At 36.4% G+C, this 27,698-nt stretch overlaps 1 protein-coding gene across 17 annotated transcripts in view; it reads right to left on the reverse strand.

Moving 5' to 3' along the window:
* Positions 1-27,698, reverse strand: part of LOC105477129 (RALY RNA binding protein like) — a 733,794-nt gene that overhangs the window by 599,100 nt on the left and 106,996 nt on the right. The window contains exon 1 of one of the 17 annotated variants that reach the window (XM_071068043.1): positions 12,586-14,544. The exons of the other annotated variants lie outside the window; for them this stretch is intronic. The gene's annotated coding sequence lies outside the window, so the exon portion shown is untranslated. Of the gene's footprint in view, positions 1-12,585; positions 14,545-27,698 lie in introns of those variants that run through there. 17 annotated transcript variants of the gene reach the window in all.

Below are 27,698 nucleotides of genomic sequence, written 5' to 3' on the forward strand. Positions count from 1 at the left end.
TGCATTTCTCTGATGGCCAGTGATGATGAGCATTTTTTCATGTGTCTGTTGGCTGTATGAATGTCTTCTTTTGAGAAATGTCTGTTCATATCCTTTGCCCACTTTTTGATGGGGTTGTTTGTTTTTTTCTTGTAAATTTGTTTGAGTTCTTTGTAGGTTCTGGATATTAGCCCTTTGACAGATGAGTAGATTGCAAAAATTTTCTCCCATTCTGTAGGTTGCCTGTTCACTCTGATGGTAGTTTCTTTTGCTGTGCAGAAGCTCTTTAGTTTAATTAGATCCCATTTGTCAATTTTGGCTTTTGCTGCCGTTGCTTTTGGTGTTTTAGACATGAAGTCTTTGCCCATGCCTATGTCCTGAATGGTACTACCTAGGATTTCCGCTAGGATTTTTATGGTATTAGGTCTAACATTTAAGTCTCTAATCCATCTTGAATTAATTTTCGTATAAGGAGTAAGGAAAGGATCCAGTTTCAGCTTTCTACTTATGGCTAGCCAATTTTCCCAGCACCATTTATTAAATAGGGAATCCTTTCCCCATTTCTTGTTTCTCTCAGGTTTGTCAAAGATCAGATGGCTGTAGATGTGTGGTATTATTTCTGAGGACTCTGTTCTGTTCCATTGGTCTATATCTCTGTTTTGGTACCAGTACCATGCTGTTTTGGTTACTGTAGCCTTGTAGTATAGTTTGAAGTCAGGTAGCGTGATGCCTCCAGCTTTGTTCTTTTGACTTAGGATTGTCTTGGAGATGCGGGCTCTTTTTTGGTTCCATATGAACTTTAAAGCAGTTTTTTCCAATTCTGTGAAGAAACTCATTGGTAGCTTGATGGGGATGGCATTGAATCTATAAATTACCTTGGGCAGTATGGCCATTTTCACGATATTGATTCTTCCTATCCATGAGCATGGTATGTTCTTCCATTTGTTTGTGTCCTCTTTTATTTCACTGAGCAGTGGTTTGTAGTTCTCCTTGAAGAGGTCATTCACATCCCTTGTAAGTTGGATTCCTAGGTATTTTATTCTCTTTGAAGCAATTGTGAATGGAAGTTCATTCCTGATTTGGCTCTCTGTTTGTCTGTTACAGGTGTATAAGAATGCTTGTGATTTTTGCACATTAATTTTGTATCCTGAGACTTTGCTGAAGTTGCTTATCAGCTTAAGGAGATTTTGGGCTGAGACAATGGGGTTTTCTAAATATACAATCATGTCATCTGCAAACAGGGACAATTTGACTTCTTCTTTTCCTAACTGAATACCCTTGATTTCTTTCTCTTGCCTGATTGCCCTAGCCAGAACTTCCAACACTATGTTGAATAGGAGTGGTGAGAGAGGGCATCCCTGTCTTGTGCCAGTTTTCAAAGGGAATTTTTCCAGTTTTTGCCCATTCAGTATGATATTGGCTGTGGGTTTGTCATAAATAGCTCTTATTATTTTGAAGTACATTCCATCAATACCGAATTTATTGAGCGTTTTTAGCATGAAGGGCTGTTGAATTTTGGCAAAAGCCTTTTCTGCATCTATTGAGATAATCATGTGGTTCTTGTCTTTGCTTCTGTTTATATGCTGGATTATGTTTATTGATTCGCGAATGTTGAACCAGCCTTGCATCCCAGGTTTGAAGCCCACTTGATCATGGTGGATAAGCGTTTTGATGTGTTGCTGAATCCGGTTTGCCAGTATTTTATTGAGGATTTTTGCATCGATGTTCATCAGGGATATTGGTCTAAAATTCTCTTTTTTTGTTGTGTCTCTGCCAGGCTTTGGTATCAGGATGATGTTGGCCTCATAAAATGAGTTAGGGAGGATTCCCTCTTTTTCTATTGATTGGAATAGTTTCAGAAGGAATGGTAGCAACCCCTCCTTGTACCTCTGGTAGAATTCAGCTGTGAATCCATCTGGTCCTGACTTTTTTTGGTTGGTAGGCTATTAATTATTGCCTCAATTTCAGAGCCTGCTATTGGTCTATTCAGGGATTCAACTTCTTCCTGGTTTAGTCTTGGAAGAGTGTAAGTGTCCAGGAAATTATCCATTTCTTCTAGATTTTCCAGTTTATTTGCGTAGAGGTGTTTAAAGTATTCTCTGATGGTAGTTTGTATTTCTGTGGGGTCGGTGGTGATATCCCCTTTATCATTTTTAATTGCATCGATTTGATTCTTCTCTCTTTTCTTCTTTATTAGTCTTGCTAGTGGTCTGTCAATTTTGTTGATCTTTTCAAAAAACCAACTCCTGGATTCATTGATTTTTTGGAGGGTTTTTTGTGTCTCTATCTCCTGCAGTTCTGCTCTGATCTTAGTTATTTCTTGCCTTCTGCTAGCTTTCGAATGTGTTTGCTCTTGCTTCTCTAGTTCTTTTAATTGCGATGTTAGAGTGCCAATTTTAGATCTTTCCTTCTTTCTCTTGTGGGCATTTAGTGCTATAAATTTCCCTCTACACACTGCTTTAAATGTGTCCCAGAGATTCTGGTATGTTGTATCTTTGTTCTCATTGGTTTCAAAGAACATCTTTATTTCTGCCTTCATTTCGTTATGTACCCAGTAGTCATTCAGGAGCAGGTTGTTCAGTTTCCATGTAGTTGAGCGGTTTTGATTGAGTTTCTTAGTCCTGAGTTCTAGTTTGATTGCACTGTGGTCTGAGAGACAGTTTGTTATAATTTCTGTTCTTGTACATTTGCTGAGGATTGATTTACTTCCAATTACGTGGTCAATTTTGGAGTAAGTACGATGTGGTGCTAAGAAGAATGTATATTCTGTTGATTTGGGGTGGAGAGTTCTATAGATGTCTATTAGGTCTGCTTGCTGCAGAGATGAGTTCAATTCCTGGATATCCTTGTTAACTTTCTGTCTCGTTGATCTGTCTAATGTTGACAGTGGAGTGTTGAAGTCTCCCATTATTATTGTATGGGAGTCTAAGTCTCTTTGTAAGTCTCTAAGGACTTGCTTTATGAATCTGGGTGCTCCTGTATTGGGTGCATATATATTTAGGATAGTTAGCTCTTCCTGTTGAATTGATCCCTTTACCATTATGTAATGGCCTTCTTTGTCTCTTTTGATCTTTGATGGTTTAAAGTCTATTTTATCAGAGACTAGTATTGCAACCCCCGCTTTTTTTTGTTCTCCATTTGCTTGGTAAATCTTCCTCCATCCCTTTATATTGAGCCTATGTATGTCTCTGCGTGTGAGATGGGTCTCCTGAATACAGCAGACTGATGGGTCTTGACTCTTTATCCAGTTTGCCAGTCTGTGTCTTTTAATTGGAGCATTTAGTCCATTTACATTTAAGGTTAAGATTGTTATGTGTGAACTTGATCCTGCTATTATGATATTAACTGGTTATTTTGCTCGTTAGTTGATGCAGTTTCTTCCTAGCCTCGATGGTCTTTACATTTTGGCTGTTCTTGCAATGGCTGGTACCGGTTGTTCCTTTCCATGTTTAGTGCTTCCTTCAGGGTCTCTTGTAAGCAGGCCTAGTGGTGACAAAATCTCTAAGCATTTGCTTATCTGTAAAGGATTTTATTTCTCCTTCACTTATGAAACTTAGTTTGGCTGGATATGAAATTCTGGGTTGAAAATTCTTTTCTTTAAGAATGTTGAATATTGGCCCCCACTCTCTTCTGGCTTGGAGAGTTTCTGCCGAGAGATCTGCTGTTAGTCTGATGGGCTTCCCTTTGTGGGTAACCCGACCTTTCTCTCTGGCTGCCCTTAAGATTTTTTCCTTCATTTCAACTTTGGTGAATCTGGCAATTATGTGTCTTGGAGTTGCTCTTCTCGAGGAGTATCTTTGTGGCGTTCTCTGTATTTCCTGGATTTGAATGTTGGCCTGCCCTACTAGGTTGGGGAAGTTCTCCTGGATGATATCCTGAAGAGTGTTTTCCAACTTGGTTCCATTTTCCCCCTTACTTTCAGGCACCCCAATCAGACGTAGATTTGGTCTTTTTACATAATCCCATACTTCTTGCAGGCTTTGTTCATTTCTTTTTCTTCTTTTTTCTTTTGGTTCTCTTCTCGCTTCATTTCATTCATTTGATCCTCAATCGCTGATACTCTTTCTTCCAGTTGATCGAGTTGGTTACTGAAACTTGTGCATTTGTCACGTATTTCTCGTGTCATGGTTTTCATCTCTTTCATTTCGTTTATGACCTTCTCTGCATTAATTACTCTAGCCATCAATTCTTCCACTTTTTTTTCAAGATTTTTAGTTTCTTTACGCTGGGTAAGTAATTCCTCCTTTAGCTCTGAGAAATTTGATGGACTGAAGCCTTCTTCTCTCATCTCGTCAAAGTCATTCTCCGTCCAGCTTTGATCCGTTGCTGGCGATGAGCTGCGCTCCTTTGCCGGGGGAGATGCGCTCTTATTTTTGGAATTTCCAGCTTTTCTGCCCTGCCTTTTCCCCATCTTTGTGGTTTTATCTGCCTCTGGTCTTTGATGATGGTGATGTACTGATGGGGTTTTGGTGTAGGTGTCCTTCCTGTTTGATAGTTTTCCTTCTAACAGTCAGGACCCTCAGCTGTAGGTCTGTTGGAGATTGCTTGAGGTCCACTCCAGACCCTGTTTGCCTGGGTATCAGCAGCAGAGGCTGCAGAAGATAGAATATTTCTGAACAGCGAGTGTACCTGTCTGATTCTTGCTTTGGAAGCTTCCTCTCAGGGGTGTACTCCACCCTGTGAGGTGTGCGGTGTCAGACTGCCCCTAGTGGGGGATGTCTCCCAGTTAGGCTACTCAGGGTTCAGGGACCCACTTGAGCAGGGAGTCTGTCCCTTCTGAGATCTCAACCTCCGTGTTGGGAGATCCACTGCTCTCTTCAAAGCTGTCAGACAGAGTCGTTTGCGTCTGCAGAGGTTTCAGCTGTGTTTGTTATTATTTACTGTGCCCTGTCCCCAGAGGTGGAGTCTACAGAGACAGGCAGGTTTCCTTGAGCTGCTATGAGCTCCACCCACTTCGAGCTTCCCAGCAGCTTTGTTTACCTACTTAAGCCTCAGCAATGGCGGGCACCCCTCCCCCAGCCTCGCTGCTGCCTTGCCGGTAGATCACAGACTGCTGTGCTAGCAATGAGGGAGGCTCCGTGGGTGTGGGACCCTCCCGGCCAGGCGTGGGATATGATCTCCTGGTGTGCCTGTTTGCTTAAAGCGCAGTATTGGGGTGGGAGTTACCCGATTTTCCAGGTGTTGTGTGTCTCAGTTCCCCTGGCTAGGAAAAGGGATTCCCTTTCCCCTTGCGCTTCCCAGGTGAGGCAATGCCTCGCCCTGCTTCAGCTCTCGCTGGTCGGGCTGCAGCAGCTGACCAGCACCGATCATCCGGCACTCCCCAGTGAGATGAACCCAGTACCTCAGTTGAAAATGCAGAAATCACCGGTCTTCTGTGTCGCTCGCGCTGGGAGTTGGAGACTGGAGCTGTTCCTATTCGGCCATCTTGCTCCGCCCCCTCTTTTTTTTTTTTTTTTTTTTGAGACTGAGTCTCGCTCTGTCACTAAGGCTGGAGCGCAGTGGCGCTATCTTGGCTCACTGCAAGCTCCACCTCCCGGGTTCACACCATTCTCCTGCCTCAGCCTCCCGTGTAGCTGGGACTACAGCGGCCCGCCACCACGCCTGGTTAATTTTTTGTATTTTTAGTAGAGACTGGGTTTCGCCATGTTAGCCAGGATGGTCTTGATCTCCTGACCTCATGGCAGTGGTGGGGTTTTCTAAAAGTCTCTTTGCCTCTTAGGACACTGGAGCCATATATTCTTTTTTTTGTTTTCTTCCTCAACAAATCATAGTGCCCTCCTTCATTTAAATTAATAGTTCATTTTACCTTCAATTTTCTAATCCAAATCATCCCACTGGTGTTGAACTATTGCAGTAGAGGAGACTATCCAACTTGCTGGGATGAATGCTCAGTATTATATTCAATTACCGACCAGCTTGTTTTCCTTACCATTAGTGGGGGAAGATAGAGGATGAGACCAGAAGAGGGAATACAAGTTTTCAAATAAACTATGTGAAAAATGATACACTACTAATCCAATCTATGACTCTAAATTATGTATAAACTACAAAAAACAGCTATTGAAGGAAGATGGAAAACATATACTTTTTCTTCATTTGTTTCATTTGCAATTTGTTCCCTTTTCTCACATTTTACACAATTAAATCTATACAAATTTTTAAGTACTCCTCTATATACGTTATTTTTCCAAACTTAAGTTTAAGATAACTGTTTTTTAATATCCTCCAATTCCTGAACATATTGTTTCTTATTTCATGTAAATGAGCAGCTGTTGCTGAATAAATATCAGTTGAATTACTAGATGAATGATTAAAGCAAGGAATCAGTGAAAGCTAGAGGTATAGATGAGTCTTTTATTACTTTAAGAATTTTTTAAAAAATTGCTCTGAAACAAAAAGCTGTCTGATTCAATTTTCACATGAACACATATATGCTTAATAAATTGGTTATATACTTGGATGAAAGAATGAATAAATGAATTTTTTTTTACTTAATAGTTCATATATCTTTTAAGTTTTAAGCTTAAAACAGAAAAAATAAAACTGTATTCTATTTTATCACTTCATTTCTCACTCTGTTAGGTGCAAAGAGCTTCTGACAAACCAGCTCTGTAATGTTTCGCAAAAGTCGTATGAATAAACAGTTTCAATAAAATGATGATATAACTGAACAATAAAAGCCTTCCACACTAGTATGTAAAAATTCCAAGATCAGAACTGTTTAGCAAATTTACCATAAGTGCAGCATCTAGAATTCTCTAGAATAAATGTTCCTATCTCAATTATTGCAAAGCTCAATTTAAGGACATGTCATTAACAATCAGCTTTCAGTACTGTATAATCTTACCTATTCTTATTTGTTTTGGTCAACTTTATTAAGAAAAATATGATAGCAAACCAACTAATAAAATGTACAGATATGTAGAAAGAGCAAAATATTCCTATGACTTTTCTTTAATAACTCTGATTGTGAGGAAAGTATAGCATTAGAAGTCACTTCTTTAAAAAAAAAAAGTGTAAACTTTATGAGAGTTTATTTTACATAAAACACAGGACATGATGTAAAAGTGCTAGTATTTATTAATTTAAATAAGAGGATGAGAACAACTCATTTTTTAAAGAAGATAACTGAAGCTAAAGAATTGTTAGATGAAGGACTTCACTAATATCCCATATTATATTAGTATTTGAACAGAAACACAAAATGGAGTTGGATTAAAAAATAAACCTTTAAAAAATAATGAAATATGATGAGTTTTATATTTTATCAATAGAATTCCAATAAAAAGAGAAAATGTCAAAAGTTAAATGTTTTTAATATATAGGTCATAGAAATGTGCACTTATTTTTGCTAATCTACAATTCAGATGGAAATGGAAATACCCATAAAGTCATAGCTGCATGCATGTGATATATTTCCCTAACCAATGGAACAACAACAACAAAAAAATTATTCTGAAGAAGAAAATAGAAATTAAATTATACCAATTTTACCTACAGTAGTACATTGTATTATATCCAAGGTCCTCAAGAACTCTGCCTTTACTGAGCTTTCCTTTCACGTCACACATTTCTGTTTTAAATTTCTTAGCATGTTTTAATGAAAGACTCCTAAATACCTACATCTCTCTCTGATTAGCTATCTTAGAAAACTAATTAAGTAATCAATAAACAGAACAAGTATAAGTCAATAGTACCTCTGATAAGCATGTGTGATCTTCAACCTACAACAACACAGTTGTCAGCAATTACAGGGGAAGCTATATCTTAAGTTCATTAAAGACACTTGTAAAGCTATTAAATGTTATCTTGAAATGTTTTTTGTAGTATTTACAATGCTGCTCTTCATTACTAAATTTTAACTCACATCAATTTACTTTTAAACAAGGTAAATAACAGACAACAAATTTTATCCAACTCACCGAAATACATAATTTGAATAATAACTACACATTATGCCTATCGTTCATTCATTTACTTATTTATATTTTTTCTAATATGTTCCAGATGCTCTGCTATTTACAAAGAGAAACATTAACATGTCAGTCTCTCAAACATCAGTCAGACAATAGTCTAGTGAGAGACAGACACATATGGAGAATAATTTAATTTATTATAAGTGAAAATGTACCCTGAATGTATCCTAACCTCAACAGCATATTGGTAAAAATTAAAGCATATTAATATTAATATTAAAATTCTCTAGTACATAAACTCCTACCTATATAACTATAAGACTTAAGATTCTCCATCCCAAAGTCCACCAACTATTTCTGGAAGTGCTTTGGGTGTCTAACATAATATCTTAACTAATCATCTACTTTTACTCCGCCGGAGCAGAAATAGAAAGACTCCCAGAAATAGTTGGAGAGACCTTATAAATGCTCATTGACAGAAAGGTACTTGAAAGACTCACCCTGCTCAATTCATAATTAAACTCCCCTGCAGATCCCACTGTCCCTCATCGACTCCATTCCTTTTTCTAAAATGCTGCACAGGTATCTTCATAGAGATGCAAATCTGCTTATCTCACACCTCTGCCTACTACCTATAACCCTTAAATGGCTTTCCACTGACTTGAGGATCAAAATCAACTTTCCATCTCCCAAGATGTACTACCATGCTCTTTGGCACTACAGCAATCAGGATTACCAAAAGGATAAAATTTCTAAATTAATAAACTCTCTTGGGGATAAGCACAATAAAAAGAGTAAAGAGGGTGGAACTAATTATCCTATTAGGTTTTCAGAAATCAGAAGGCACAAGAATAAACTACAATCTAGAGAAAAGAGGGACATGAGCAGGAAAGCTCTTTGAATGTTTAGCGAGTATCCTGTTCAACAAGTGGGCTTAGTTCTTAATATCTAGAGAAAAGAATAAGGGACCAAGGAAAGTCAATGAGAAGTCTTTGACTTAACAAGACTAAATTTTTCAGTGATCACTGTATTAGATATAATGTGAAGCTCTCTTAAGGAACAATCTTTCAAAAGTATCAGAATGTTCACGAATTTTAAAAAGATAATCCCTACATTGAGGAAAAGATGGGGTAAGTGACTCCACATCCCTTCTATGTCTCAGTTGTATGATAATCTTTGATACAGCCCAGCAGTTGCTCCACATTTCAAATATTGCATTGGTTAATACTCCAAAAGGCTAAATGACAATTCTATAAAGACTTGTATATATCATGAATGTGCTTGCATATATTTGATTTGTAATTAAGGTGCAGATTATTTTTAATTTCCATTACCCAAAATATGACTTTTTAAATTGAAGAAATGAAAAACCTGTATCACCAAAAGACACATTTTCCAAATTGCTTCCAATGAGTAGAAAGGATGCTCATTAGATATAAGTTATACAAGGAGAAGAGAAAGACAAGTACTTAATTTTTATACAAAATTAATTATAATTGGGATTAATAAATTACATATAAAACAAAACACTTTCTCAATGTTTCTAATGTTTAAATTACAATGCACTAAATAATATTAGTTTACTAGTAAAATTATCTAGTTACTTTATAAGACAACTAGAGCCCCCAAATGGAAGTTTTGCTATTAATTTCCCCTATGGATGTACAATTTAATGCAAAAGAGTTTTAAATACTTTGACAAAAATTTAAAGATCACAGAGCAATCATAATTCTCCCATTGATTATCAAGATCACTTTGTGAGTTTCAGCATACAGTCATTTTTATGGTCTCACACTATGGTTAAAAGAAAGAAATGGGAGAGAAAGCAAGTTGGATAAGATATTTGAAGATATTGTCCATGAAAATTTCCCCAATCTCTCTACATAGGCCAACATCAAACTCAGGAAATGCAGAGACTGCCTGTGCAATACTGTAAAAGATGACTTTCCCAAGAAATACAGTCATCATATTCTCCAAGGTCAACATGTAAAAAAAAATAAAAAATAAAAAAAATAAAAAATTAAGGCAGCTAGAAAGAAGGGTCAGGTCACCTACAAAGGAAATCCCATTGGGCCAACAGTGGACCTTTCATCAGGAACCCTACAAGTGAGAAGAAATTATGGGCCTATATTCAGCATTCTTAAAGAAAAGAAATTCCAACCATGATTTCTTATTCAGCCAAACTAAGCTTCATTTAAAAAGGAGAAATAAAAGCCTTTTCAGAAAAACAAATACTAAGGAAGTTTGTTACCACCAGACCTACCTTATAAGTGGTCCCTTACACAGGGGTTAAATATAGAAACAGGCCATTACCAGCCACCAAAAACACACTTAAATATATAGATCATTTACACTATAAAGCAATTACACAATCAAGTCTGGAGAATAACCAGCTAACATCAGGATGACAGGGTCAAATCCACATATATCAATATTAATCTTGAATATAAATAGGACAAATGCCCCCACTTAAAAGGTATGCTGGCAAGTTGAATAAAGGGACAAGACCCAACTGTATGCTGTCTTCAAGACACTCATAGGGTCAAAGCAAAGATAAAACCAAACCAAGCAAAACCAAAAAGCAGGGGTTGTTACTCTAATTTCAAACAAAACAGACTTTAAAACAACGATCACAAAAGACAAAGAAAGGCATTACATAATGGTAAAGTGCTCAATTAAACTACGCTAAATATATATGTACCAAACACAAGAGTACCCAGATTAATAAAGCAAGTTCTTAGAGAACTACAAAGAGACACAGATAACCCCACAATAACAGTAAAAGAGTTCAACACCCCACTGACAGTATTATTAGATCACCAAGGCAGAAAACTAACAAAGATATTCAGGACCTATACTTGACTCTTGACCAAACGGACCTAACAGTAATCTATAAAACTCTCCAACCAAAAACAAAACATACATTCCTATTATTTGTAAATGGTACATATTCTAAAAACCAGATAATCAGTCATAATATAATTCTTAGCAAATTAAAGAAAAAAAACCCTGAAATCATATCAATCACATTCTCAGCCTACAATGCAATAAAAATAGAAGTCAGTACTATGAAGATCACTCAAAACCGTATAATTACATGGAAATTAACCAACCTGCTCCTGAATGACTTTTTGATAAATAAAATTAAGGCAGAAATCAAGACATTCTGTGAAACTAATTAAAACAATAATACAACATACTAGAATATCTGGAGTATATCTAAAGCAGTGCTAAGAGGAAAGTTTATAGCACTAAATGTCTACATCAAAAATTTAGAAAGATCTCAAATTAACAACCTAACATTCACACTTAGAGGAAGTCAAAAAATAAAAGCAAAATCAACTCCAAACCAAAATCAGAGCTTAACTGAATGTAATTCAGACACAAAAATCCATTCTAAAGATGAATGAAACCAGAAGTTGGTTCTTCAAAAGAATAAATATGATTGACAATTAGTGAGACTAATAAAGAAGAAAAAGAGAGAAGATCCAAATAAACACCATCATAAATGATAAAGGGGAAATTACCACTGATGCCTCAGAAACACAAAAAACCCTGCAGAAACCATTTCAAACTCTCTATGCACACAAACTAGAATATCTATAATAAATGGATAAGTCCTGGCTATTTACAACCTCCCAAGTTTAAATTAGAAGGAAATTGAAATTCTAATCATATCAATAATGAGTTCCAAAATTGAATCAATAATTAAAAGCCTACCAACCAGGGAAAGCCCTGGACCACACAGATTCACAGTTGAATTCTACCAGAATTACACAGAAGAACTGGTACCATTCCTACTGAAACTGTTACAAAAAATTCAAGAGAAGGGACTCCTCCTTAACTCATTCTATGAGGCCAGTATCATCCTTATATCAAAACAAGTAGAGACACAACAAAAAAAGAAAACTTCAGGCCAATATTCTTGATATACATAGACACAAAAATTTTCAACAAAATACTGGCAAACTGAATCCAGTAGCACATCAAAAAGCTAGACCACCACGATCAAGTAGGCTTCATTTCTAGTATGCAAGTTTGTTTCAACACATAGGAATGAATAAATGTGATTCATCACATAAACAGAAGTAAAATGAAAAATCTCATGGTCAATAGATGCAGAAAAGGCTTTCAATAAAATCCACAGATAACATCATACTAAATGAGGAAAAGCTAGAAACACTTCTCTTAAATATCAGAACTATACAAGGACGCCCATTCTCACCACTCCTGTTCAACATAGTCCTAGCCAGAACAATCATGCAAGAGAAATAAAAGGCATTCAAATAGAAACAGAGAAGTCAAACTGTCTGTTCACAGATTATATGGTTTTATACCTAGAAAACTCCACAGTCTCTTCACAAAAGCTCCTAGATCTGTTAAACAACTTCAGCAAAGTTTCAGGATACGAAATCAATGTACAAAAAAACAGTAGCATTTCTACACACCAGTAACATTCAACTGAGATCCAAATCAAGAATGCAATCCCATTCACAATAGTCCCATTCACACACACACACAAAAGCTAGGAAAACAGCTAACCAGGGAGGCGAAAGATCTCTACAAGGAGAACTACAAAACTGTGCTGAAAGAAATCACAGATGACACAAACAAATGGAAAAACATTTCATGCTTATGAATAGAAAGAAACAATACTGTTAAAATGGACATACTGCCGAAAGCAACTTACAGATTCAGTGCTATTCCTAATAAACCCATCAATGACATTTTTCAAGGAATTAGAAAAAACGATTCTAAAATGCATGAGACCAAAAAAGAGCCCCAAAATCCTAAGCACAAAGAACAAAGCTGGAGGCATCACATTACCCAACTTCCAACTATACTTCCAAGGCTACAGTAACCAAAACAGCATGGTACTGGCACAAATACAGACACATAGACAATGGAACAGAATATAAAATGCAGAAATAAGGTCACACACATAAAACCATCTGTTCTTCAACAAATTCATCAAAAACAAGCAATGAGGAAAGGACTCTATGTTACAATAAATGGTGCTGGGATAACTGGCTAGCCTTGTGTAAGGGATTGAAATAGGGTCCTTTCCTTTCACCATCCACAAAAATCAACTCAAGATGGATTAAAGGCTTAGATGTAAAACCTAAAACTTAGGTGTAAAACCCCAGAAGAAAACTACGAAATACCATTCTGAACATAGGCCCTGGCAAAGATTTCATAATGAAGATGCCAAAAGCAATTGCAACAAAAATAAAAATCAACAAATCAGTCCTAATAAAACTAAAGAGCATCTTCAGAGCATAAGAAAGTATCAACAGAGTAAGCTGACAACCTGCAGAATGGGAGAAAACATTTGCAAACTATGCATCTGACAAAGGGCTATCAAGAGTCTATAAGGAACTTAACAGTTTAACAAACAAGAAAACAACACTATTAGAAAAGTGGGCAGAGTGCACAGTCACTTCTTAAAAGTAGACATACACACAAACAACGAGATATGAAAAAATGCTCAATATCACTAATCATTAGAGACATGCAAATCAAAACTACAATAAGATATCATCTCACACCAGTAAGAATGGCCATTATTTAAAAGTCAGAAGATAAAAGATGCTGGCAAGACTGAAGAGAAAAAGAAATGCTTATCCACTGTTGCTTAGAATGTAAATTAATTCAACCACTGTAGAAAGCAGTTTGGAGACTTCTCAAATAACTTAGAACTACCATTCGACCCATCAATCCCATTATTTGGTATATACCCCCCAAAGTATAAATCATGCTACCATAAAGACACACGCATGCACATGTTCATTACAGCACCATTCATGAAAGCAAAGTCATAGAATCATCCTTAATGCCCATCAAGAGTAGACTGAATAAAGAAAATGTGGAACATATACACCATAGAGTACTATGCAGCCACAAAAAAGAATGAGATCATGTTTATTGCAGCAGCATGGATGGAGGTGGAGGCCATTATCTTAAGTGAACTAACACAGAAACAGAAAACTAAATACCACATATTCTCACTTATAAGTGAGAACCAAATATTGAGTACACATGGATACAAAGAAAGGACAACAGACACCAGGGCCTACTTGAGGGTAGACAGTGGGAGGAGGGTGAGGAAGGAAAAACCGACCCATCCGGTACTATGCTTATCATCTGGGTGATGAAATAATCAGTCTGTAAACCATACTCCTGTGGCATGCAGTTTACCTTATAACCTGCACATGAAACTCTGACCCTAAAAGTTTAAAAAAAAAAAAATTAAGAAATGCTTGTACTTTCTTAATTCTAATGATACAACACTTTGTTCTTCAAAGTTTTTCAGTTTCTTCCAGGACCAACTCATTTGTCACATACAGAATTTAAGGTGCTTATTCAGCTCTCTCTCATATATATCTTTACCTGATAAAAGAAAAAAATGCCAATATTTCTAAGACTCTTTAGGTAACAAATCAAAGTATAATATTCAGCTGATCAGCCTTACATATTCATTTACTTGTGAAGTAGTATATGCATGTCCCCACCAGATGCTTACTACTCCATTTATTGATTGATCATTTTTAAGCAAAAGAAACAAGTAATTACTCTAGATTTGTGCAAAACCAAGTAAGCTTGCAGCAGATTTAATTTTTCCTACATGTTCCTTGAGAGATACAACTCTCAGTCAAAAAAAAAAAAAAAAAAAAAAAAAAAAATGCAAGAGAGAGAAAGATCTCTCCTGCTCTAGGGAATAGGTAAAACAGGCCTTTTTTTGTGACTCGGTATGTCACATCTTTGCATGCAAAGCTCAGAAAACAGGATGGAATAATTAACATAAGGAGCCTGGGGCATTTTCAAAGCAAAGGAAAGATGAATATGGTGAATAGGGTAAGATGTCACAGACCTAGGAAAGATGTGTCCTGGGATCTATGTATGTGATCTACAAGCACGGATCACTAAGATAATTTTCTGGTTTCTTGGGAATCTTTAGTTGTGAATTCTCTGATCTAAGTCTATCATTAGGAAAATTTCCACATCTTGAATAATTGCTACCTTTGAGCAAATCTGCATTCAGCCCATAGCAGATGTCAAGTTATGGCTTTAGTGGTTATACACCCTGAAGTTAGTTGAAAGACACATACAGCAATATAGAGTGCATGTTTCTCATGCACAGAGAACTTCTTTAAAAAATCTTCTACTACGTAGACATCCTGGAGCCACTCTCCCTTAATCCTCCTCAAGGGCAATACCTATTAGGATGGTGCAAAAATAATTGTGTTTTTGCAATTATTTTTAAATTACTACATTACCCTATTCACCAGAAGTAGCACTGCTTCCCCAACTCAGTAGCTTTTCCCCATTAGCTCAAAGTGTCCTGGTAGTGTCCCTTCCACAGTCAGCAAAAGCAAACAACGTCAAGTTCCAAATAATACAAGGATTCTTAGACCCATAGAGAACACCTGTAGGAAGAATAAACAGTATTTGTAGAGAACGCTACTAGGAAATAGAATGCAGTGTATAATTCTGAGAGATTTCTTCACATAAAATGTGATTATGAATTTGATATGACTATTTCATATATTGTGCAAACTTCAATACAGGACAATGTTATCTAGGGGAAGAAAGAAGACAAGGTCCAAGTAAAAACAGCAAAAACTGTCTACTCCCACAGTTGGTCTATACACTGAAAATGAACACCACACTTCAGGCTGGGTGTGGTGGCTCATGCCTGTAATTTCAGCACTTTGGGAGGCCAAGACAGGAGGATCATTAGAGCACAGGAGTTTGGGAAGAACCTGGGCAACACAGCAAGACTCCATCTCTATAAAAATGAAAATATAAATAACTAAGTAAAACAAAACCATTCCACACTGTCTCTACAAACATGAGTTTACTCTTATTTTGTCAATAGCATGACTCTTTTTGAAGGTGTCTCCTGCCTAAGCAAAATGGTTTGATTGTTCATTATAGGAACTTCTTTAAAGATCTCCTCAATGACAAACATCAATAGGCATTGACTCACTCACCACAAAATCCTTATCTTGCTGTTTCAAACTGTCTTAGTTGTATCTTTATCCTTACCCAACTCTGATCAAACTCTCTCAGTTTGAAAGACTTGCCTTAAATCAAACTTCCAATTCTCAACAAACTGACTTTAACCTTCCCCACCCCAATCCACTGTCATAGCTTTGTGAGATCGCATTCTCTCTTACCCAGATGAGAAACAAATTCAGGTTTGTCTAATCAACAGGTTCCACTGGTAATATCTGGGGAGTGAGAGACCATATATGACAATAGAACTCTGATGCGCAACATCTGCAGCAATCAATCCAGCAGAATCAGGACTCGTCCACGACTGTCAGCTTCCCTGATTTTCGCCCCAGCATTGAATGCAGGACCAACCCCAGAGATTATGCTCCCTAGCCAAACACAAAAGATGCCTCCCATTCTAGGTAGCCCACCTACAGTTTCCCCATGCCAACAACCTCCAATCAGAGCAAAACTGAGGTCTTCCCAGATTCTTTTTTTAATAGTACAAAGTTAACCCACTTCTCTGTCTACCTTTGAGTCTCTGTCAGACACAAGTGAAGGTGGGTGACCTTTATTATAACAAGGTCTGATTGAGTGGCCTCTATTTGCTCTCATTTTGGTGACCTTCCTTGCTTTCTACGGGAGCCAGTTTTTGACAACAGGACTTGAAAAATACAGGAGAAGCTTTTAGAATAATGAATTGGTAGCATGTTTTTCAGACTAATTTTCCAGTCAAGCTTTTAATAGGAATTAGTAAACTCCCTGCCCAGCCAAGAGTTTCAGGGACAGCTGAGTTCTGGATACGACTGTTGTCCTCTTATGAAACTGAAGACACCAATAAGCAAGCATTGCTGAACAACTTAATCTAATCTATGTATAAAAGTCATCCTCAAAAAAAAAACAACTTTTCTACATCCCTCATTTTGCATCCTCTAATTCCATGTCTAGCTATCATGTACTTAGATAAGCACAATTCACTTTTTTCTACTTCAGCACCACTTACAACAATCCTAAATTGTCGATTTTATTATCTTTTAAACCCTTCTTACATGCCAACCACATTTTCTAAGTATGTACTTTTTTATCAGGCACCAAAATAAACTAAAAAGTAGAATATAAAGGATTATAAAATTATCATTTTTCTTACTTAGAAGTGGAGAGGGAATACCCTACAGTTCTTCATGCAGGATAAAGAGAAAACAAATAATATGCCTTCTAAGAGAGTCACATAATTTTTCTCCAGGGTGGATGACTACTCAGAAAAATAATGTTACAGGTTGTTTTGGTATTATAAGTAAAGGACTGCTGCAACAAGAGAAATAATAAAATATGGAGAAACAAGAGGAAAAAGAATTTAGTAAGGAAGGTTTCAGTGCTTGGAGAGTGCCGTTTGCGAATCCCAACACTTATCCTAAAAGTTGAGATGAGGACGTGGATGTTTGATGACAAATGACAGCCTGTGAGGAATTCCAACAGTGTAAATGAAAGAAAGACTGTTAAGAATAATATTCTACTAGTAAGAACAGTCTAGTATTCAATTTGTTATTGTTTTCTATGCTGTGCTACTCAAAATGATTTAGAAAGATTATGCTAAATTCAAGAGCTTTGTGATCACATGGGTTTGGAGTATCAAAGAAAAAATACGTAGGTGTTTCCATCAACACAGAATACAGAAAACAGGCCACAGGAGAGAATTCAATGGCCATGTGAAATCAGGCCAAGAGGTGATCTGGAGAAATGTAGATCCCAAGTGTTCCTAAAGATGGTGTCAGGGAAATTCTGGCTTTTCTATAATCATTAGGATGGAAACCAACATGACTTTTACTTATTTATTAAAGTATTTATTAAAGAATAATACTTATTTAATAAATAATAATTTAATAAATAATAATTACTTATTTATTAAAGAATAATCCCCTCAGGACCACAGGATTTGGGCACATCTAGGCAACCAACATCTAAGGGATAGACGGTTCTATCATTGTAGTCACATGAACATTAATTAATAGGACTAAAAAATGAAGTTGTTCTTTCTCTCGCTCGCTCTTCCTATTTTGAAAAATTTCCTCTATTGCTCAGTCTGTTGGCATTTATTCTCTGCTTTGAGTTTTAAACTTAAAAAAGTAGTTAAACTTAGTAGTAGTTCCTTTTCATTTCTGCCATTCACGTTTTCCATTACCATATTATGTAATTTGAATGTTACATATTCAAATGTAATACTGAAGTAATTTTTAAAAGGAATTCATTAGCACTACCAGTATTCAGAAGGTGGAAGCATGATGTGGAAAGTAAGAAATGTGTGAGGAGTTATTTCACTGGAGATTGAGACCAAAAGAAATGTTATGTGAGAAAGAATTCAGGGCAAGTCCACAGTGCAAAGTGAAAGCAAGTTTATCAAGAAAGTAAAGGAATAAAAGAATGGTTGCTCCATAGAGCAGCTCTGAGGGTTGCTGGTTGCCCATTTTTATGGTTATTTCTTGATGATATGCTAAACAAGGGGTAGATTACTCATGTCTCCCCTTTTTAGACCATAGGGGTAACTTTCTGACATTGCCATGGCATTTGTAAACTGTCATGGTGCTGGTGGGAGTGTAGCACTGATGATGACTAGAGGTCACTCTCGTCGCCAGTTTGATTTTGGTGGGTTTTGGCCAGCTTCTTTACTGCTACTTGTTTTATCCAGCAAGGTCTTTATGATCTGTATTTTATGTTGACCTCCTATCTCATCCTGTGACTTAGAATACCTTAACCATCTGGGAATGCAGTCCAGCAGGTTTCAGCCTCATTTTACCCCACTCCTATTTAAGATGGAGTTGCTCTGGTTCACATGCCCCTGACATTTCTCTCCTCCTTTTTTTAAGCGATCTGTGTGTACTCTGTTAATAATCTAATGTAGGTTAAAGAAAATCTGTGAGAAACAAATTTCAACATAGAAATATGAGGAGAACAGTAGAATGCTATGCACTTGTAACTGGAATTTGCAGGTTTGGGGTAAATGAGATTGCAAACTGTTAAGAATATAGATGTATATCTATTCCACATAACTACTCCTCACCTTTTATGATAATGGTTGAGATTCACAAACTATACTCTCCAAACATTGAAACTTTTCTCACTACTTCATGTTCTTCTTCTTATTTGTTTCTCCACATTTTATTGTATCCAAAATTCAGTTCTCCATTTTTCTTGTTTCAGCAAGCCTGACTTTTTAAAGCAAAACAACCTGTAACACTATTTTTCTGAGTAGTACATGTATATGTATATTCCGCATATATATTCCATATATAGCTAATATATATTCCTAATACATGTACTATATAATATATATAATCTTTGTATATTTAGATCCTATATATAAATATATTTATTATTTTTTATTATTTACCTTCTTAAATTTGAGCAATGGGAAATGTAAGATATCTTCTCTTAACAGTTCATCAGAAAGCACAATTTATTCTTAATTATCTTCATTGAGGTTCTGCATGAACATAATGCCATTTTATTGGTTATAATTCAATCAAAATCAGCCAGGCACAGTGGTTCACACCTGTAATCTCAGCACTTTGGGAGGCAAAGGTGGGCAGATCATGAGGTCAGGAGATGGAGACCACCCTGGCTAACATGGTGAAACCCCATCTCTACTAAAAAAAAAAAAAAAAAAAAAAAAAATTAACCAGGCATGGTGGCAGGCACCTGTAGTCCCAGCTACTCGGGAGGCTGAGGCACGAGAATGGCATGAACCTGGGAGGCAGAGCTTGCAGTGAGCCGAGATCACGCCACTGTACTCCAGTCTGGGCGACAGAGCGAGACTCCATCTCAAAAAAAAAAAAAAAAAAAAAGATCAAATGGTCTTTTTTAAAAAAATACAGGACCTCCCATTCAAACAATAAGCTTCTTGAAGCTGGATGACAATTATATCTATAGTAAGCACATTTTTATAATCAATATACATAATATAACTAGCTTTAATTATTCTCATCAGCAATAAAGTCATGGTACTCACCAGTCATTAATATGTTGGCTTGAGTTCTTAAGCAATGTTTTAAAAATTAAACTTTTGACCATTAACATTTCCTAGAAAAAATATAATTCAACTGATATTTTTTATATCCGTATAATTATTAACATGTATTGTACAAAGAATTTTTAAGATTTTCAAAATGCCCATTTATTCTAAACATCTTTTAAAACTAGGTCAAATGTCCCTAGCTTTCCCAACTTCTGTACATTTTTACTCAGCATTATGTGCCAGATCCTATGGTAAATTCTAAGTGGGCAAAAGTAAAAACAAAACAGTGTTTCTCACAAGTCTTTCAGCCGATAGTGCTTCTTTTTAAAATAAGATTGGATTTCTCTCAGGGCTTGGCAGTTAGAAATCACTCAGTAAACTTTAGTCTCACCGTCTTCTTTTCCCTTACTTCTTTCTGTTTATACCTTTTATGAAGCCTAAGTTCCAATATACTTCACTGAAATTACACACTTTTAAGATTGTTCCCTTACAATGAGCTTGTAGGGCTTCATTTCAGTATTCCAACAGTATAGAATAGTGTTTATTTTAGAATAGGCAATCAATTCGTTACTTGAAAGGAGGAGATAAAAGTAATAGATACGGAAAAGAAAGAGATCTGAATGATATCAATATTATAGAAAGATATCAAAAGTATTACAGAGATCTGAAAGATATCAAAAGTATTATAGTAATTTCAATATACTACTTTTCTCCAAAGATTGATGGCTGTTACTGAGAAACACTGAAGCTTTCAGAATTTAATGAATATATAAAGATAGGGAGACTTAAAAAGGCCAAAGTATGTAGACAAGAGGTGACTATCAAAGTGCCACCACCAAGAATGTTTAATATAACAATTAAAACATGGCGGATATGGACCTTGGTGTGCTGTGTTGTAGATGGGTGGCTGTTGCTGGGAGAGAGGCTGGGATGCCACATGAAAGAAGTTTTGTCTTTCCTTCATGATAGTTTTGTTTATCAGTTGATGTATACTGCAAAATATTTACTTACTTTTCTCCAACAAGCAGTGATTGTCTCTATGCAACAGTGGTATCAGTGTCTAATATTTTATTAAACTAAGATACAGCAATTCATTTTGCCTGAAGCCAAAATGAGAAAATATCCTCAAACTAGACAGTCTCCTACCCCAGGTGTTCTTATTCTAAACTAAGGAATCTAGTGGAAACAAAAGTGTGAAATTTCCATGGAAAAAACAAATACCCAGGTTTTATTAGCTCTTGGTACAATACAGATTTTCTCCTGTTTCTGAACCAGTAAGCAGAATAATACTACAGTTTTCTTTAAAAGTAATATAAACAGTATAAAAGAAAAATTGTAGAAAACTTTACAAAATGGCAATTCCCGGAAAAAGAATTACAAAAGAACAATAAATATATTGTTAAAAGTTTAATTTCACTGTAGAGATTGGAAGTGAAATATTCCATTCTTCATTTAAACACTTGTCCGAATAAGCATAAAATCTGGAAAGAGTTCCTTTAACAATCTCATGTTGGCACACACATAGCAAAATGGAAATCCTCATACTCTACTAGTGGGAAATAAATTAAAAAAAAAAAAAAAAAACATTCTGAAGGCAATTTTCCAATATGAATCAACTGGTTTTAAAACATTCTTGCACTCACCTTGCCATTTACAACTCTTCTTATATAATGAGAAATAAGCATTGATCAAAATGACCTTGGGGTTCTCCTTAGCTTGGAAAAACTTCCTACCTGCTTCCCTCTGACTCTATGCCCTGATTTCCCTTTTCTTACAGCACTTTTTTCTTTACTTTAAAAAACTTGCAATAGTAAATTTTTCCTATGCTCTTATGTAAATATTTTTAAAAGCCTGTTGCCAGTTTTACAATGCAGAAATGTCTTTCTCCAGGACCTGGAAGCCATCTCTTTCAAATGTAAACATCAAGGGAGATAGTGCTGCTGTTTCCCAATTTTGTGGGATGGTAGAAGCCTGACTTCTGCTGGAGCCTTGCTTTAATTATGAAACTGCCTCCTGTCACAACAATAGGAGAAAATTTATTTTTCCTTTGGGTGAAGCCAATTAGCAAACACTGATGGCCTCTGGTCTCCAGCTCACCCCAACACTTTTTTAAAAGTCCTTCCACCCTTTGTTTCAACACAGTCAAGTTCAGACTACATTTTGGTCTCTCTCCTATTGTGATAGCTTTAAATAAAGTCTTCTTTGCCATTCAACTTTGTTCAGGGCAATTTGTGCTTTCACAGCATAAAAAGGTATATATTATTGTATTTATTAATGCATTATTTATGGCAGCAAAAAAGAACTTTCAAATATCTAATTATACTAATTACTTAAAGTATAAATATTGTAAAGCAAATAAAATGCACAGAGAAAAATATATCTTTCCTTTTACAAATCTCTACATACAGGTTTTTAGGTAGAAAAGCAAAGAAACTGTAAAATGAAAATATCTTGCATCTCTTCCCATTCATGGGGTTAATATCTTTGATAGTGAATTATTATTTCAAACTGGGTAATAAAATTCAATAGAACAATAATATGCAACTAACAATGCAAAAAAAAAAAAAAAAAGATACAACATGACATTAAAAACTTTCCTCACAGAATTTCACGTAATTGATGAATGTAATGTTCTGCAACTACTTATATAACAAGCTAATCCATTGAAAAATGAGGCCCTGTCACAGTTTGAATAGATACAACTGAAGAAGAGAAAATCGGCAATGATGACATGACAGATGCCTTCAATGATTTGCATATGATAGAATTAAGAGATACTGTAGCACAGTGGCCCTCAAATTGGCTGCCCATTGGAATCAACTTCAGGAATTTTTTAAAATACTGATTCCTGGGGATGTGGCCTGGGTGTCAGGATTTTTTAAAGCAACCAGACATTTCTAAGGCACAGGAAAAAAACAAACAAACAAACAACACCAAAAAAAAAAAAAAAAAATCCACACAGGAGAACCACCTCTGTAACCAACACTCTTGGTCCTCTGCATAAGTCCCCCAGTGCTCAGCTCTGTTTCCATGTGCACACTGGCCTGACTTCCAGCCTGACACTCAGCCTGTGGGTTTTATTTGTTCACTACAGCTGGATCAATCTCATTCTGTTTATTTCAGAATACTTATAGTTCTTTCTTTGCACAGCTCTGTGATAACAGATTTGACAGTAACATGCTTTGATTTCAGTAATCACAGAACCAGGAGAAATGAGGATTGTTTGTACTTCAGCCATCATGAGAGTCCTAGACTCCAAAGTTATATCTCAATCCCCATGAAAATATTTTATATCTTTCTACATCCCCCAAATGACCCCATTTCTAACCATTCTCCAATTCCTGAAACTATTGGATCTTCTAGAATTAATCATCAAATTATCAGCAAAATTATTTTACACACTCTTTTTGAATATTTCCATCATCTTCTTACTCCCATGTGTCCACAGAGGATAATGGTTTTCTTATAGCCCTGTTAAGCGGGGCTTTTTTTCTCCCATGGCCTTTGAAACAATGGGTTGTTTCTGTTTGCCACTTCCAGACCATTTCCTTCTATTCTCCCTACACTCTCTGCTTTCTTTTTTTTCTTTTTTTTTTTTTAAACAAAATGGAAATTTATTAATTTACCATGAGAAATATAATGACCAAAGGGAACAAATATTCATTTATATTTGACAGCACATCTTCCTGTAGAAAAACTGCATGGGAGCCAAATTATAATTAGAAGGTTTCTAGGTATGCCTAGAAACATAACTGGGAGAGTTCTCTGATTTTAATAGCCTGAAGCCTTTAAACATTCAATCATAAAACTAACTCCTGGAAGTTTGTGCCTGAAATACCCTCATTTGTTCATTTCCACAGTTCTCGTGTAACAAGATGCCACCCACAACCCTTCTTCATTTTATTTTTCTACCAACTGCCACTCAATTCCCCTCCTTCCTTGAGGATTTCAGATCATGACTTACTTTTACTCTTTCCCAAACTAACTGTAACTTTTAGTGATTTTGGTGATTTCAATGATCTTCCTAATAACCTGGCCCAATAGTTTCCTGGGCACTTAGTTTCCATATGTCTCTCTCATCCACTACTATCCCCAACACACCCTCACCTTTTTATTATCCAAATTAAATTGTTTACCCTATCATAATGAGATGGAATGGAGATCCCTCTTAGAGGCCCACTCCCTGACCCTCACTCCCAAGCATGGAAATAAAATAAAATAAAATCTTGAGTTCCTCCAAAGGAAATTCCAGGCAACTCGCTAGCCCTGAGAAGTCAATGAGCAATCTGATAAGCAAGAAAGTAACAGTAGCTTAAAACAGTAGCCAAAAAAGTCACAGTCACAAGAAGTTTGATCCTCTGTGGAAGCTAAAGATAACATGTTCATCTACATACTTAAGTTGTTCTCCAGAAACCAGGACCCCCACCAAATGGATTTGTTGGAATATAGACCTCAGATAAGGAAGATCTGGCGACTGAACCCTGACTGCCATTCTTTGTTCTAAATGGCCCCTTCTGAAGGGCCTGAGGAAGTCACACCCAGAGGCTAGAACTAACAATTTTTTCTGTCAATCCCAACGTTTTAGATAAAGCTTTGCCTCCTTAACAAATCACAAATCAGAAAATCTTTGAATCCACTTAAGACCTATGGGCTCTCACTTCAAGATGTCCCACCTTTCTACATCATACTGATATACAGTCTCCATGTATTGATTTGTGACTTTACCTACAACCTCTGCCTTCCTGCCTTTAAACCTCCTTATCTATAAGCCATTTAAGAATTCGGGTTTTAAGCATGAGCTCCCAGATTCTCCTTGCTAGATGCTCTGCAATAAATGCCACAGTTTCTCTTGCTGCAATCCTCATGTGAATGTTTAGCTTTGCTGCACCACACAAGTGGACCCAAGTTCAGTTTGGTAACAAAAATGATAGCTCTTTGCATGTATACTCCACTCCCTAACCCTCTCTTGCCTCATTATACCCACATGAAAAAAGATCAATCTTGGATACATCTAACTCACCATATTCTTATTTCTGCTTGCACAAACCAAACATGACCAAAGAAAAAGACATAGCTGTGCCAGCTGATGCATCTCCATCCTTTCAGTTGTGTAATTATAACAAACTGTCTCTCAGACCACGGTGCAATCAAACTAGAACTCAGGATTAACAAACTCACTCAAAACCGCTCGACTACATGGAAACTGAACAACCTGGTCCTGAATGACTACTGAGTACATAACGAAATGAAGGCAGAAATAAAGATGTTCTTTGAAACCAATGAGAACAAAGACACAACATACCAGAATCTCTACGACACATTTAAAGCAGTATGTAGAGGGAAATTTATGGCATTAAATGCCCTCAATAGAAATCAGGAAAGATCTAAAATTGACACCCTAACATTCACAATTAAAAGAACTAGAGAAGCAAGAGCAAACACATTCAAAAACTAGCAGAAGGCAAGAAATTAACTAAGATCAGAGCAGAACTGAAGGAGATAGAGACACAAAAAACCCTTCAAAAAAAAAAAAAAAAAATCAATGAATCCAGGAGCTGGTTTTTTGAAAAGATCAACAAAATAGACTGTTAGCAAGACTAGTACAGAAGAAAAGAGAGAAGAATCAAATACCCACCATAAAAAATGATAAAGGGGGTATCACCACCGATCCCACAGAAATACAAACTACCATCAGAGAATACTATAAACACCTCTATGCAAATAAACTAGAAAATCTAGAAGAAATGGATAAATTCCTGGACACAAATACCATCCCAAGACTAAATCATGAAGAAGTTGAATCCCATAATAGACCAATAACAGACTCTGAAATTGAGTCAATAATTAGTAGCCTGCCAACCAAAAAAAGTCCAGGACCAGACAGATTCACAGCCGAATTCTACCAGAGGTACAAAGAGGAGCTGGTACCATTCCTTCTGAAACTCTTCCAATCAATAGAAAAAGAGGGAATCCTCCCTAACTCTTTTTATGAGGCCAGCATCATCCTGATACCAAAGCCTGGCAGAGACATAACAACAACAACAAAAAAATAGAATTTTAGACTTATATCCCTGAAGAACATCAATGCTAAAATCCTCAATAAAATATTGGCAAACCGAATCCAGCAGCACATCAAAAAGCTTATCCACCATGATCAAGTGATCTTCATCCCTGGGATGTAAGGCTGGTTCAACATATGCACATCAATCAATGTAATCCAACCTATAAACAGTACCAAAGACAAAAACCACATGATTATCTCCAAGGATGCAGAAAAGGTCTTTGACAAAATTCAACAGTCCTTCTCCCTAAAAACTCTCAATAAATTAGTTATTGATGGGACATATCTTAAAATAATAAGAGCTATTTATGACAATCCCACAGCCAATATCATACTGAATGGGCAAAAACTGGAAGCATTCCCTTTGAAAACTGGCACGAGACAGGGATGCCCTCTCTCACCACTCCTATTCAACATAGTGTTAGAAGTTCTGGCCAGGGCAATCAGGCAGGAGAAAGAAATTAAGGGTATTCATTTAGGAAAAGAGGAAGTCAAATTGTCCCTGTTAGCAGATGACATGATTGTATATTTAGAAAACCCTATCATCTCAGCCCACAATCTCCTTAAGCTGATAAGCAACTTCAGCAAAGTCTCAGGATACAAAATCAATGTGCAAAAATCACAAGCATTCTTATACACCAATAACAGACAGAGAGCCAAATCATGAGTGAACTCCCATTCACAATTGCTTCAAAGAGAATAAAATACCTAGGAATCCAACTTACAAGGGATATGAAGGACCTCTTCAAGGAGAACTACAAATCACTGCTCATCAAAATAAAAGAGGACACAAACAAATGGAAGAACATTCCATGCTCATGGAAGGGAAGAATCAATATTGTGAAAATGGCCATACAGCCCAAGGTAGTTTATAGACTCAATGCCATCCCCAACCAAAGACTTTCTTCACAAAATTGGAAAAAACTACCTTAAAGTTCATATAGAACCAAAAAAGAGACTGTGTTGCCAAGTCAATCCTAAGCCAAAAGAACAAAGCCGGAAGCATCATGCTACCTGACTTCAAACTGTACTACAAGGTTACAGTAACCAAAACAGCATGGTACTGGTACCAAAACAGAGATATAGACCAATGGAACAGAACACAGCCCTCAGAAATAATACCATACATCTTCAACCATCTGATCTTCAACAAACCTGACAAAAACAAGAAATGTGGAAAGGATTCCCTATTTAATAAATTGTGCTGGGAAAACTGGCTAGCCATATGTAGAAAGCTGAAACTGGATCCCTTTCTTACACCTTATACAAAAATTAATTCAAGATGGATTAAAGACTTAAATGTTAGACCTAAAACCATAAAAACCCTAGAAGAAAACCTAGGCAATACCATTCAGGACATAGGCATGGGCAAGGACTTCATGTCTAAAACACCAAAAGCAATGGCAACAAAAGCCAAAATTGACAAATGGGATCTAAATAAGCTAAAGAGCTTCTGCACAGCTAAAGAAACCATCAGAGTGCAGCCTACAGAATGGGAGAAAATTTTTGCAATCTAGTCATCTGACAAAGGGCTAACATCCAGAATCTACAAAGAACTCAAATAACTTTACAAAAAAATAAAAAACAACTCCATCAAAAAATGGGCAAAGGATATGAACAGACACTTCTCAAAAGAAGACATTTATGCAGCCAACAGACACATGAAAAAATGCTCATCATCACTGGCCATCAGAGAAATGCACATTAAAATCACAATGAGATACCATCTCACACC

The sequence above is a fragment of the Macaca nemestrina genome, chromosome 8 (assembly GCF_043159975.1).
Source record: "Macaca nemestrina isolate mMacNem1 chromosome 8, mMacNem.hap1, whole genome shotgun sequence".
NCBI classification, from domain to species: Eukaryota; Metazoa; Chordata; class Mammalia; order Primates; family Cercopithecidae; genus Macaca; species Macaca nemestrina.